General features: G+C 43.8%; 1 protein-coding gene across 5 annotated transcripts in view; it reads left to right on the top strand.

The window, feature by feature from the left end:
* SEMA4D (semaphorin 4D) overlaps positions 1 to 15,844 on the top strand; it is a 1,587,330-nt gene that overhangs the window by 238,836 nt on the left and 1,332,650 nt on the right. The gene's annotated exons all lie outside the window — the stretch shown is intronic.

Here is a 15,844-nt window from a genome sequence, read left to right as displayed (position 1 = left end):
CACAGCCTGGAAACAATGATTCCTATCATACCTTGCCTGCAGTTAAAGTTCCTATGGTGGGCAGAGGCCTGCCACCAAAACAGGGGACTGCCATTCACACCACCCCCTGCCACCCAAACCCAAACTACAGATGCATCAGAGTACGTATGGGGGGCTCATCTGGCAGGGAAGTGCATTCAGGGCAAATGGAGCCCAAATCAAATGCACCTTCATATCAATCAAAAAGAAATGCTAGCTGTACAGATTGCACTGACAGCCTTCAAGGACTACCTTCATCCAGGACAACTAATGGTAAAGACGGACAACACTACGGTTATGTGGTACATAAACAAGCAGGGGGGGTACACATTCCTACTTCCTTTGCAGACTAGCCATGGCATTGTTGAACACGGCCTTGAGCTACCAAGTACAACTACAAGCTCAATTCCTGCCAGGGAAGTTGAATATTCTGGCAGATGAACTAAGCAGAAATCTCATGGACCCACATGAATGGAAACTGGAACCACGGAATTTTAACATATTGACATGCAAATGGGGGAGCCCAGACATAGATCTTTTTGCCTCACCCCAGAACTGGACAAATTTTGCACAAAAACTACTCACAAAAAAGCCTGGAAAGTGAATCCTCTGTCCTTCAGCTGGAAAAACCTATCAGTGTATGCCTTTCCCCTCTGCCTCTGCTCTCCAAAGTTCTTCTAAAAGTCAAACAGGACAAACCAAAAATGATTTTGATTGCTCCAGACTGGCCTCGCCAACACTGGTACCCACTGCTACGCAGTCTGTCACAAGTTTCTCCATGGCTCCTGCCTCAGCGACCTTCCTTACTGTCTCAGCAGGAGAACCAAATTCTGCACCCTCAGCTCCAAACATTGAATCTTGCAGCTTGGCTAATCATTTAATTTCCCCTTTAGCATCCCTCAGCAAATCTGTGATGGATGTCATTTTGGAGGCGAGAAGATCTAGTACTAGAAAATCTTATGCTGACAAATGGAAAAGATTCTGTGCCTGGAATCAATCTCAAGGGATGAGCACAGCAGCGCCCAATTTACCTCAGATTTTGCAATACTTAACTGAGATGCTTCACAAGGGCCTGTCTTTTTTTCCATAAAAATCCATGCCTCGGCCATTTCAGCTCATTACAACGTAGAACTCCCCCCCCCCCCTTCTCTCATCCTCTGCTAAAGCAGTTTCTCAGAGGGGCCAAAAACTTGAGACCTCCCAGGAGAGCTCCAACCCCTGCCTGGGACCTTAATTTTGTATTGGAGAAACTCACTCTACCTCCTTTCGAGCCAGCTGCTACTGCAGACTTAAAATTCCTTTCCTGTAAAACAGCTTTCATAGGTTCATAGGTTGGTACTAGGCTATCAGCCCTAGGGCCTATACAAGCCTAGCCATAACAATTCCCTGGCTATTTCTTCCCACATTATTTACTTTCCTGGACCCCTGTCTAGCAGGGCGACTGACATGATCCTTGGGGTGAATTTCCTTTCTCCCATCCAATCGTCAAGGTTCCTCTTGAAGAGGTCCAAAGAGGCACTCTGCTTGACATGTATGGGCAATCTATTCCAGAGTCTGGGGAGTCTCTGGGTCAGGAACCTATCCCTCCAGCATGTTTTGTTTATTGTGATGACAAGGTTTAGATCTCTGGAGCGTGTAGCTCTGAGGGATTGGGATTTCTTTAAGTGTAGCATGTCCAACAGCTCTGGGTTTGACATGGCCTTGTATGTTAAGCAGAGATCGCCTCTGAGTAGACGATATGCGACAGAGTATAGCTGGAGTTTTTTAAGGTGGTCAGCGTAGGGCATCTGCTTTAGGCCTGTGATTCTATTAGTGAGGTATTTCTGAGGCATTTGCAGTTGTTGCAGATGTCTTGAGAGGTACATACCAAATGGGGCGTTGTATTCTATAATGGGTCTAATGAGGGATGAGTACAGTGGGACAATGACCTCCTTTTTTCTGGATGTAAAGCCCTTCGTGATGAGATGTGCCACATAGAAGGATTTCCTGACTGTTGTGGAGATGTGGTTATCGAAGGTGAGACCACTGTCCACCTGTGTCCCTAAGTCTCTTATCACACTTTCTGTGTTTAGTGTACTGCCACCTATATGGTAATTCATGGATACATGTTTTTTTCCCAAAGGGTATTCCTTTCTTGGCATTGAGCTTGAGCCCATGGCTCTGGCACCAAGCATCTGTTTCTGTAAGGCCCTTTTGTAGAGTATCCACATCATTTGGGGATTCAATAATGGCTCCCAGTTTGCAGTCATCTGCAAACTTTGTTAGCCAGAGTCCCTTAGTGTTGACCTGTACTTCAGAGAAGTAGATGCCAAACAAGAGCGGCCCCAGGACTGAACCCTGAGGTACTCCACTTGTCACTTGTCTGGAGCTGGATTTGGAGTCGGCTACTTTTACAGTGTGGGTTCTATCAGTAAGCCATTTAGCAACCTTTGGGTGACATAGGGATTAATGCCCAACTTAGTAAGTTTATCTATGATTCCAGAGTGGGGGATGGTGTCAAAGGCCTTGGCAAGGTCTAGATAGGCTGTGTGGACCACCTTACCCTTGTCCATGGCTCTAGAGACTGATTCAAAGAAGTCAATCAGGTTCAGGAGACAAGAACGGCCCTTCACAAACCCAAACTGGGTGGGGTCCAGTGTTTGAAGGTTGCCAATGTCTTTGTTTATAAGTTCCATGATAATACGCTCCATGGCCTTGCAGATAAGGCTTGTCAGACTGATGGGACGGTAGTTTCCAGGATCCAAGGTGGATCCCCCCTTGTGGATTGGGATAACTGTAGCTCTGCACCACTCAGTGGGCACGAAACCTGAGGTGAGGCTATGATTAAACATGACACTTAGGTGAGGTGCCAGTTCATATTGTAGTTCATGTAGTACACAGCCGGGATGTCATCTGGTCCCATGGATGCTGTATTCTTGGCTTTAGAGAGTGCGTTTTGTACCTGTGTGGCGTTATTACCGGAATTTGGCAATCTTCGGTATTGAGATGGGGCATTTAGGGGGTGAGAAGGGGGGTGAAGTTGGCACTGAATCGATCTGCCAGGATATTGGCAATATCCTTCGGATCAGTATATTTAATGCCATTCTGTTTTAGCTCAGAGCAGATCTGAGCATTGCCATTTAGATTCTTGACATAGTTATAGAATGCTTTGTGGTTGTCTTTGGAATCTTTGGCAATTTTATTTTCGTAACTAGCTTTGGAGGATTTTATGAGGTATCTCAGTTTCTTACTGAGGCTAGTAAGGGAGTTTTTTGCATCCTGGGATTTTCCTCTTTTCAGCAAAAGTTTCTTCCTTTTGTTGTAAATTTTGTTTATGGCAGGGGACCACCAGATTGGCTTCCTTTTTTTGGATGAGAGCATTTTGGTTCTATTTGGGATGGCACGATTCATGCATGAGTGGATGTGCTCGTACAGTGCCTTATTGTAGGATTCAGCAGTTGAACTTTCAGTTCCCGTCTGCATGGGTGTCATGAAGTTTGTCACTTCTGACTTGAGTAGCATAAAGTTGGCTTTGGAGAAGTTTTTTATGGTGATTTCTTTACTGGGGGGTGGGGGTGGGATATGGATGTTAAGGGTGATTAGCTTGTGGTCAGACCTGACTAACGAGGGGGTGACCATAGGTATGGAGCATTGATTTCCCATGTTGGTAATGACCAGGTCTAGGATATTGGAGCCCCTGGTGGGACTATGGATTAGTTGATCCAGGGCGTTGGAATTTATGAATTCCAAGAACCGTTGCGCAGAGGTGTTGGGACATGAGTAGTTTTCCCAGTTAATGGCAGGGTAGTTAAAATCACCCAGTATTAGGGTGTTTGGTTCTATCTTAATATTTTCTAGTATGTTTAGAAAGGTGTAGTGAGAATCTTGGGGTATGGTGGGGGATCTGTAAGCAAGCTACAATTTGGATTGCAGTCTTACCTAGTGTTTGTTGCACTTGGAGAATTTCAGACACATTGTGTTGGCTAACTAGCCTGGTGGTGTGAATATCCTTGGTGAATATTGACACTCCTCCACCTGTAGTGTTTCGGTCCTGGTTTGGTGGCCGAAAAGTGTGGTAAGAGTTGTAGCCTGGTATTGCAGGGGTGCTCTCTGGAGCCTTGAACCAGGTCTCAGTTACTGCACAGATATCGATGTTCTCCATTTTTAGGAGTGCCTCAAGAGAGTGCATTTTGAGGTTTAGACTTCTAGCATTGAGTAGCATTACCATCAGATTTTGCATGCTTGTACCTGTTACGGTGGTGGTTTTGTCCTTTGAAGTTTGCCTAAAAAAGGCACTATAGGGGTGGCAAGAGCCTTAGCCAGTAACCTGAATCCCAGGGGTGACAGGTGCAGACCATCTCTGGCAAAGCATCGTGGTCTGTCAATCATGTCATCCCAGGCAGACAGATACTGGATTCCCTTTGAATGACACCATAAGCTTAGCCAATTGTTGAAGTCAATCATTTTATCCTTATATTGTGGTATCATTCTGGGCGAAGGCAATCACTTCAGCTAGAAGGATCTCTGAATTACAGGCCCTTATGGCAGTGGAGCCTTTCATCATCTTTCATGCGGACAGGATGTCACTCAGGACCAGTCCATCCTTCATGCCCAAGGTGGTATCCAGTGTGGCTCTTAATCAGTCCATTCATTTTCCAACTTTCTTTCCCAATCCACAGAACAAGGGGGAATGGATTCTGCATTCATTGGTTGTACACAGACAGCTTAGATTTTACTTAGACTGTACTAAATCTCGAAGAAAATCTGAACAACTGCTGGTAGCATTTGCTGCAGGGGCAGAGGGAAAGGCTATTTCAAAGCAAACCATTTCTAAATGGATAAGCCATTGTATTAATTTCTGCTGTAAGCACCATGGAAAACCTATCCCCCGAGGGGATCAGATCCCATTCCACCAGGGCTGCATCTACTTCTACAGCCTTTCTCAGAGGTGTTCGTACCAGGGATATTCTAGAAGCTGCTACCTGGAGTTCCGTTCATACTTTCACCAAGTATTATCACTTACCAATTTTCTCTAAATCCAGAGCTGGCCTTGCCACTGCTGTTCTGCAGGGCCTTATAGCTGGTCCTAATGCTGTGTAAATCCAACCTCCCAACCATAGCTTTGGGAATCTACCCAAATGTAATGACTGCTACTGTGAAACACGAAGAACATAGTACAGTTGTGTACACTTACCATAAATGTAGATGTTCGAGTGTATTCACTGTTGTAGTCCTGGTTACACTCCCTCCAGCCCCCTGTTTTTCCTCTTACTATGCCTCTATTTTCTTTTATTATACTTAAAAGCCTTTTTGGTGTATTTGCTTTTGTTTGGAGGTATATATTTTTGTGTTTTTAATTACTTATATATATTTTGCTTCCCATTTGGGGGGCACCTGACATCTAGGGCAAGAAAAACTGATGTAATGGCATCAGCTGCATGTTTTATACTCCTGACGACCTGACGTCATGGAAGAAGGGACAGCAACCGGCGCAGGACCCAAGACTTTGTTAATCAGGCCGACTGAGGGCAACCTGCCAGCAGATTACCCAAATGTAATGACTGCAACAGTAAATGCACTCAAACATCTACATTTATGGTAAGTGTACACAACTGTACTTTCTTGTTTGCCTGTTCCTGTTACGGTGGTGAAGTTGTCATTTGAACCTTGCCTAAAAAAGGCACTATAGGGACAGCAAGAGCCTTAGCCAGTATCCAGAATCCCAGGGGCAACAGGTGCAGGCCATCTTTGGCAAAGCATCGTGGTCTGTCGACCATGTCATCCGAAGCAGACAGATACTGGATCCCCTTAGAATGACACCAGAAGCTTAGCTAATTGTTGAAGTCAATCATTTTGTCCTTGTACTGCGGTATCATTCTGGGCGATGTCAGAATGCTACATAGGGCTAGGGTCATACCTGCCTGGGCTACAAGATCGTTGATCTTTTCCATGTCTCTTTTCATGTAGTCCAGGGAGGTACGTCTCAGGTCGTTCACACCAACATGGACAATGACAGAGTCATATTTGTACTTGCTGTGGAGTGACCTGAGTACGTGGGTTATGTGGCGGATCCTGGCACCCGACAGGCAGCTGACAGTAACCTTCTCCTTGTTTAGCCTGGTGAGTGGGACATCACTGTGCCTGACTATAAAGTCACCTATGACTAGTGTGTTGGATATGTTGTTTTCCCTTATTGGCTGTATTTGAGTGGCACACTAAGTCTGTGGGCTATGTGTCATTTGGGTTGTGTTGGGTGGTGTAAGTTTCTTGCTTTTCTGCTTTGGAGGTCTCTGTTGCTTGGGAAAGTTATTATTGAGAGCCTCTGCGAATGTTTTTGTGTTTCTGTGTGTGGAGTTTGGTGGTGTAGATTTAGTGAGGCTATATGATAAGTGTGGTGTGGTGCAAGTGTTTATCTTCTCCTCTTGAATGCCAAGTTCAGTCTTGGTTGGAGAGAGCTTTACCTCCAGTTTGGCTAGATAAGTGCATCTCTCACAGGTTGTAGTGTTGGGTGGTAGGAGGAGAGGGTTGTCTGTGTACTTGAGGCAATTTCTACATTGCTCCAAGATGCCCATATTCATCAGATAGACAGGAGAGGACACTGGGAGCTCACCATTGGACATGCCTGATTAAAAAAATATTTTCCTCTAGATAAGTGAGGAAAGTGAGTACAAGAGCTGTTTTTCTCTAAGCAAGTGAGGAAAGTAAGTGCAAAAACTGTTTTCCTCTAGGTAATGAGGAATGTTTAGTGCTATAGTAATTAGTAGCTTATTTAGTGCTTACAACAAGTTCTGAACAAGAGCTGAGCACGAATAAGCAAATTCAAGTGCTAAAACTAAGAATCTGTATCTGCACTAGACTAGTTACAGAAAAGAAACAGGTGCAAATGCAGGCTTTCAAATCAGAAAGTTGAGAGAGATGAAAAAGATTGCCCAGACAGCCAATAACTACAATTTCTGGGCCAGAACCACTCCTTATGTGGTAGACAGGTTACCTAGTGCTTACCACTCCCACTGACAAGCTAGAAGGCTTCCCTCCAACACATAAAGGCTTGGGGGCGGGCTCAGAAGCTTACATACAGTCCTGGATACAGCAAATCTGTATCTGGACTAAACTAGTTACAGGAAAGGTAGGAAACAGGCTTACATTTTTTTTTACAGAAAAGTAGCTAAAACAGCAGTAAAACGATTCAAATGCAGTGCAAGCTAGCACACTTGAGTATGTAGCAATATTAGACCAAACACGGTTTAAAAAATGCAATTAAACTAAAAATTACTAAAAACAAATGCAGAAGGAGTGTATTAGGTAGAATGTGGTAAAGAGATGGGACTGGGGGGAGTTCCCAGATCAAATCTACAGTGGGGCGGGCAACTGCAAAAGCCACCAAATTTAAACAGCATACCAGAGATAGGGATGGTAGGTGGGTGGGACAAAACACTTTCAGCAAAGATCTGAAAAACTATACAGTGAATCAAAAATAACAGTGCACAACTCTGAATAAAATTAGTCCAGCAACAATTTACAGTACACAATTCTGAAGAACCAAAAATATATATAGTTTGAAAAGAGCTCTGTTAGACACAGGTTCCAGCAATGATATACAGGCTGTTAACTAACAGGGTCTATTTTTATTCAAGTAATCCTTCAGATAGTCAGATGACACAAGCTGTAAAAAACAGTTATACCAACTGGAGACACAGCAGAAAATAGAGGGAGGTGGGACAAAACACTTTCAGCAGAGATCTGAAAAACTATACAGTGAATAAAAAATAACAGTACACAACTCTGAATAAAATTAGTCCAGCAACAATTTACAGTACACAATTCTGAAGAACTAAAAAAGTATACTTAGCTCTGTATATTTCCAGATAGTTTGAAAAGAGCTCTGTTAGACGCAGGTTCCAGCAATGATATGCAGGATAGTATGTCGGGTTTGTGGCTGGGCCTTAGAGGCTGTGAGACACAGGCATGTGTACTATGTGTGATCCTTGGTGCTGTGGGTTGTGATGTGCATGTGTGTTTTTGCTTTGGGGGTCTCTCTTGTTTAAGTATGTTTTTGTTGAGAACCTCCACATATGTAGGAGTGCATTGTACAGGTGTGGGTGGTGTTAGAGGTGTGGTTTTTATAGTGTTTGCGCAGACAGCCTTCTCAGTGCCAGATGTACTGGCTTGTGACTGAGGCAGCAAGGATTCTAGGTTCTTAATGTAATTACATCTCTTACATGTTGTGTTCCGTGGTGATAGTAGTAGAGGGTTGTCAGTGTGCATAAGGCAGTTGCTACACTGTCTCAAGATGCCCATATCAAGACTAGCAGAAGAAACCATAGGAAGTTGTCTGTCCATGGTTGTCAGGATCTGTGGAAGAGAGATCAGGGATAGTAGAGTGCGTACTATCTGAGAAGAGTACCTATAGGTGTTAGTAGGGCTCGATAAAATTAATACAGTAGCTGCAAGCGAGGGCCTCACTTACACAAGAGTGCTGGTAATGGAAATAATGCAGTTGAGATACCTCACAAAGGGTTAAAACAGCACAGTGGAGGTGCACAATATGCAAACAAGCATAAACTCACCCAAATGCAGGGTTTCAATGCCACAAAAACGAAATTAAAATAGAAACACTGGAATTGACCAATCAACCATTGTTTCTGAGCTCTTAGCTCAACACCCAATACCAGACCAGTTCCAATGAGTTCACTTACTCCCACTAAGTGCAGGCAGGCCTAGCTAATACAAGATGGCATAGCAGGAAACACAGGAATCACAAAGACAGATCTGGATACAGCAAAACCTGTAACCAGACTATGATAAAGATATTTAAACTTTGTGTAGGTCGATTTAACACAGGAGAACAGATACACACTTAAATGTAACAGTAGCAGACAACAGCAAGCTTATTTAAATAAATGAACCAATTTACCAGTAAAAAAGTTCAAAACTGAGCCATGTTCCAGCAACATTCAATCAGACGAGTTCTAACTGCACACTCCTGCCACTAAGGTGCAGGGGAACCCTCTCCACAAAAGATGGCCTGGATTAGTGCCCAAGTTATACAAACAGAGCTAGATTCAGCAGGTCTGAATTTAGTCTGTGCTGCAGTAAACAAGGCGCACCAATTTCAGAAAGCTACAGTTCAAATAAGCAGGCGCAATAAGCCTTCGACCAGCAATTCCTAGCTGAGAAGGGCAGACTCTACCCTCTTCTTCCACGAGAGTCTAGACCACAAACCTTGCTAATATACAATAACTGGCCTGAAGACCATTTTCTTAAACCAGAACTAAGACACTTATAGAACAACAGATATACTAAGCCTTCAACCAGCAATTCCCAACTTAGAAGGATGTAAGCTATCTCTCCTGCACAAGAGCGTAAACCACAAACCTTCCTAATGTAAAACATCTGGCCTGAAGCCCAAGTGCTTAAACCAAAAGGCTTAGAATAACAATTACAATTTAATCAGGCTACTAACAAGCAGTAATAAATGCAGCAGAATAAATACAACTGAATACTTTTAAGAACAAGCAGCAAAAGCGAAATAAAGTAATAAAGTAGGACAAAACACAAATACAGTAAAAGCAGATAAAAAAGTGCAATTTTATGTATTTGTTTATTTATTATTATTATTATTTTTAAGTTAAGTGGGAAGGGAGGAAATAATATAATTCAAGGTTGAGAAACTAAGGGGGTGGGCCTTCTCAAATGATCTCTCTCTCTGCTTAGTAGAATGAGATGATAAGATGGGACTGGGAGGAGTGTCCAAAATGAGATTTATAGTAGGGCCGGGCAACTCAAAAGTCAACAAATTTAAGAACACAATGAGAACTGGGTGAGTGGGAGGGGAAGAATGGTGCCAGAGATGAGTGATATTCAGAGCAAGCAGGCCACACAAACTCTTCAGCTAAATACAGATATTTCTAAATAAAAAAGTCACTAACCATGATGTTTGCTAACTGTCTCATTTACATTTTGTTGTCATGTATCAAATGAGCTTATGTGTGCAGTAGTGTATCCATTGCTGGGCATGAATGTCAGCTAGTTGCTGATTCTCTAGTAGACATTCCAGTCACTTACCTCCAGGGATGGCCTTCAGCAGTACTCACCATGTCTCTGAATCTCACCATCTGTTTCAGAAGTATCCCATAGTTTGTATTATGACAGTATATTTTCTTTACAAACAGTTCATTCAAATGTAATGCAGTTTGTAACTGTAAAAGTAATTATCTGTGATTTGTGTTTGCACCACATCATATGTTGCCTAACATCCTGGAATGTTGTTATCAGCAAGTATTGCAAAAAAAGGTGCAGTTCTTTTGTAAAATGCTTCTAAAATGTGTATTTCAAGAAAATTGTTCCTTTCCACAACTACTTCTCTTCCTAAAATTGTACTTTACACTACTTTGTTACATTGTACAATTATGGAACATGAACTCTTAAAATGAGTGTTTTGTGCCCCTTCTTATTTGAAATATGCTTGATTTTGTATGCATATCACTTGTTAGATCAGTGCCTTTAGTTAATTATTAATTAACTTAATGCAAATAATCAGAAATGTTCATACATAGGCTTAAGTAGAGCATGCCCTGTGTTCACCCTGTGTTTAGTTATAATATAGAGAAATATCAGGTAAAGTTTTAAGCAGGGATGCAGGCATAAAAATAAATGTTTGCTTAAAAATTTACAAAGCCTTTTTTAAACACCTTTCTTCATAGGTGTGTACTAGGCTAATGGCCCTGGAGCCTTTACAAGCCTAGCCCAAAAAAATTGCCCAGGCACTGTGCCACCTGATGTTAGTTCACAGTGCCCCTATCCAGTAGGACAGCTGGAATGATCCCTGGAGTGAACTTTGTTACCCATCCACTCTTCAAAATTTATCATGAAGAGGGCCAGCGAGGTGCTCTGCTTGATATGAATGGGAAGCTTATTCCAGAGTAGGGGCAGTCTTTGGGAGATAAACCTGTGCCTCCGACATGTTCTGTTAATTGTGGTAATGAGGTTGTGATCTCTGGAGTGTGTGATACAGGGGGATTGCGATTTCTTTAGGTGTAGCATTTCAAGTAGGGCTGAGTCGGACATGGCTTTGTAAGTCAAGGAGAGTTCACCTCTAAGTAGACGATAAGAGACTGAGAACAGCTGAAGTTTCTTGAGTCTGTTCATGTAGGACATGTGTTTAAGGCCTAGGATCCTTTTTGTGAGGTATTTTTGTGGCCTCTCCAGCTGTTGTAGGTGTCTGGTCAGGTACATGCCAAACGAGGCATTATATTAGACGACTGGTATAACGAGGGATGCATAGAGAGGGATGATGACCTCTTTCTTCCTGGATGCGATACCTTTGGATATTATGTTGTCCTATCTCGCCTTCATTCTTAATTGGATGGGTTTGGAGTCGATCCTTGGCTCCGACTTAGCCGAATGCACAGCTGGAAGTCTCAAACTTGGCTCGTGGCAAGGTAGGTTTCCCATGATGCAGTGGTGCAACTCCCCAGATCTCATTTGGTGTTTTAATAGGTTGGATATGCTCTTCTTGGCCGTGGTTAAGTTTTTTGTTTTTTGCATTTTATTAGCTAAAACTAGTTAGGATTTATACATTAGTTAGTTTACTGTGTGCTGTGAAACTTTAGTTTTAGTGTGTAGCTTAGTTTATCTCCTTTTTCCACTATTGCCTGCCTTTGCTTGGCCATCGTTTTTTTGCAGGCCTGTACTTGTATCCCATAGTTATGTACTGTAGTGGTGCTTTATTAAAATACCTGTAGTGTTGTGTGTTGGTTTTTCTAGTCTTTTAGTTAGCTGGTTAGTTCATTAGCTCATTTAATTTAAAGAGCTAATTGCCCGTTTTAGTTAGAGGACTAGTAGTGTTAGTGTACTATATCTCCTACTGTACCTGTCTAGGTCCATTTAAATTAGAGGTCCTAGTGCTCGATTTTAGTTAGAGCAAAGTCAGTTCTAATTATATTTCTTAGATGTGCTGTGTTTGTTAAATTAGCGTGTTTTTACATATCTAGAAGTGGTGTGAGTTTATTTGCTGTTTGTAATTCTTGTAGGACCTTTTTCTTCCAAACATTCTAAAGACACTAGGGAGAAAGAACATAAATCTTCAGGCTTTTAAAAAATGTCAAAAATGTACCCAGAAAATGTCTATTACAGACAGACATGTCATTGTGTCTATTCTTTAGGAGCTATCCATCTCCAGGAGAATTGCACTTTTTGCCACTCCTTTAGTGCAAGTGTTGCAGGAGAGGAAAAATAAATTGATTGTCAAGGGACTCTTGAGACCAACCTATGAGGAAGCTTTACAGAATACTTCTTCTTCTTCATCGTCTTCTTCTAAGAGGGATAAACCAACCAAAAGGCCTTCTCCTGTCTGTTTGGCTCAGTCTGAGCCGCCTGAAAAATTGTCTAAAATTTCAAAGCCATCTACCTCCTCTGCTCCACAGACTTCAGAACCGACGGAGGTAATTATTATTGACAAACCTGGTTCTTCGGCCCCAAGGTCTTTGGAACCGAAAGATACTGTGTCTCGGAGCCGGTCCATTGATATTCCACTGGTCTCCCCTACCTTGAGATCTCCCATTTTGGAGAGATCTCGTTCACCATCTCTATCCTCCACGTCCACTAGGAGCCTATCTGATGATGACGTGGAGCTGGTGGTGTGCAGATTCTTGAAGTCGCCTGCGCTAGCTAAGTTGTTCTCGGCTCTGACCCAGCAGGTTTCGGAGCCTTCTAAGACTGTTACATCCACTGTTGTTCCTCCTCTGAGCCAAGCTGGATCTTCAGAGCCAGAGTATCTAGTAACACTTGCTGTAGACCCGTCAGTTCCAGGACCCCCTTTGGAGATTACAGAACTGATATCTGCTCTGACACTGTCGGTGCCATCCAGGGTGTCTGAGAGCCGAGGTTCTCCGGTCAGCCCTGAGAGGGACGCTCGGACTGGAAGTTATTCGGTTCTGAGCCTACCCCTCGGTGCGTCGGCTCAGGTGAGTTTGGCTCCTACATCAGCCTCAGAGCCAGTTTGTCTGGGGCGGGGGGTGTTCTCTGTCTCCTCAGAGCCAGAAATATCCTCGGAACCAGTGGGTTGTGCTTTCAAGCTGGTGAGGAGTGCGCTGTCCCCCTCTACAGCTCTACACAGGAATACTGGCATTCGTCCCTCCAAGGCACCGGCTATTGTCTTGGCAACACCCCATCCACAGGACAGCAGAAATTCAGAGCCTCAGTAACCCCCATTAGGTGAACCCCTCTCTTCTGAGACCTCCCCAGAATACCCTTATGAGGAGCCCCCTCGAAAGAGGATGTGCAAGAGAAAGCATATAGACTTCCCTGATGAGTCCATCACCTCAGACACTGACCTCGTGGAGTCAGAAGGGTCCCCACTGTTGTCCTCTGAAGATATCTCATTTGCAGATATCCTGGAGATCCTAAAGCAGAGAGGCAGCTGGAAAACCCTCAACCCTTCTGATGAGGAGTCGGTGCACCTGAAGGCCTTTGGATCTCAACCTTCAGCCTCCTGGGTGTCTCCGCCTTTTGATGAGCTAATGGACTTAGTCAGTCGAAAGGCATGGGAGTCACCTGACACTATAGAACGAGTCCCTTGGAGGCCAAACAAGTTTTTGTCAGCCCCCACTGGAAAAGATTTTCTTACAAAAGGTGTGCCTGTCGATGCTATGGTGGTGGCAGCAGACACCAAGAAGGAACTTTCTGAGACATCCTCATCTGTTCGTCCTCCAAACAAAGATTCTCGAAAGATGGACAGATATGGGAAGCGTGTCTTTTCAGCAGTGACTTTTACACTGTGATCTCTGAACTACCTCACACACTTTACAAGGCTACAAAGAGATCTCCTGAAAGAGCTAGGAGGTACTCTCCAAGGTTCATTGGCTGCGGGGGTGACTGAGAAAATCTCCTCCCAGCTTTCCACCTTAAATAGTATCTTCAACTCCTCCATGAGACTGCTATCTTATGCAACGGATGGAACGAATGGGGCAGCGGGTTCAGGAGTTTCCTTGACGAGACACTCCTGGATGCACTTGTGTAAATGTTCATCGTGTTTCACTGTTGCAGTCATTACAATTGGGTTATCCTGCTGGCAGGCTACCCGCAGATGGGTTATCCTGCTGGCAGGCTACCCGCAGTCGGCCCGAGTTCCAAAGTCTAGGTCCGGCGTCGGTTGCTATCGCCTCCTCCCTGACGTCAGTGCGCCAGGGGTATAAAAGATGCAGCCGACGCCATTTTCTCCAGTCTTTCTTGCGGTGCAGTGCCTGAAGCAAAAACAGTTCACAAGTGCCGGTCGGCTGACTCCTGAAGTTTTTCAGTTTCAAATTTCAGATCCGAAGTCTTCATTAAAGCTAAGTACCCCCTTGGGGAAACTTTTTTCTTGCTCCAGACCGATGTCAGACAAAGTTAATAACTGTATTTCTTGTGGGAAGCAAATACCTCATAAGGATTTTCATTCTTAATATATTCCTTGCCTAGGCCCTGCCCATAATGTTGCTAGTTGTCGGTTTTGTGCTAGATTTAACCAACGCACTATTAAGCATCGGTACGATTTTTCATTCCATTACTTTGGCAGAAGATTTAATTATATAATGCCGTCGGATCAGCCGACTACTGGAGTTTACAAAAAACGAAAAGAAAAAGAAAAGCACAGGCATCCGAGATCCAAAACCGACGACGAGGCTTCTTCTAGGCCTGTCGCCGGGTCTCAGTGAGGAGCTTTCGCAGCCCCTGATGCCCACTACCTCAGAGCCACAGGCCACTTCCGACTCCCACGTGGAGCCGACTAGGCCTCTGGAAACTCAAGGTATTGGACACTCGGAAACTATTCCCTCAGATGGGTCCGGAGCCACTGAGCAGGCATCGGCTCTGAGGGTGTTTTCAGGCCTACACAGTTATATGTGAAACCTACTTCAGCTACAAAGGCAAAGACTAAAGCAGCTCTAAAGACAAAGAAACAAGTACAGCATTCACCTGGACAGGCCTCCATGCCTAAAAAGCAGATGCCTAAAATGGCCGAAGACCTTATTACTTTGATCAGGGGTTCCCATCCCCCTCCTGATAAGAGACCTAGGCAAGAGTTAGAATATGAATCTTCAGACCAGGTTTCCATTTCCTCTGATTCCTCCACTGAACAGGATTACTCTATTCCTCCCTATGAGGATTCTGATGCTGAAGAATCTATCCCTTCAGCCTCTCCTCCTGAAGATTATTCTTTTGGGGAAACACTACATACTATGAGGGAGCATTTCCACTGGGAGAGCCAAGACTACTCAGAATCCAAGAAAAGGCTCAGAGACTTCCTTTTATTGCCCCAGCACAGGCCCCTTGCTATCCCACCTGTTTTAGACATTGTAGATGATGTATTTTCAGAGTCCAGTCTTTCTCCAGACTCTTTACCACCAGCCCCTGTTAAGCCAGACAGATACTATAGGGTTCCTGATTCACATAAATTTCTCTATAAGAACCCCGCAGCTGACCCAGAAACCATCTCTCAGAGTCCCAAAGGGTTCAAGGCTTCTACTGCAAAAAACCCCATCCCCTCTGATAGGGATTCTAGGGCCCTAGACAGATGGGGCAAAAAGATTTATACCTCTGCTACCTTGGCTGTAAGAGCCTTAAATTGCCAATTTCATATGCTTAAGTTTCAGCAATATCTTATGTCTTTGCTTAAACAGAAAATGTCAGCAAATACAGAATGTGCAGACAATAAAGAAATGCAGGATTTATTGCATGCAGCTGAATAAGTTGGAAAGCATACTTTGCAATGTGGTTTTGATTCTTTTGAGGCCTCCTGCAGGGCCGCTGTTACAGGTTCTGTCATTAGGAGGCATGCTTGATTAAAAGAACAAAATTTGCCTGTTCATGT

Source organism: Protopterus annectens, chromosome 2.part2 (genome assembly GCF_019279795.1).
Source record: "Protopterus annectens isolate FY-2018-M chromosome 2.part2, PAN1.0, whole genome shotgun sequence".
Classification (NCBI taxonomy): Eukaryota; Metazoa; Chordata; order Ceratodontiformes; family Protopteridae; genus Protopterus; species Protopterus annectens.
This window is presented reverse-complemented; position numbering and strand designations above follow the sequence as displayed.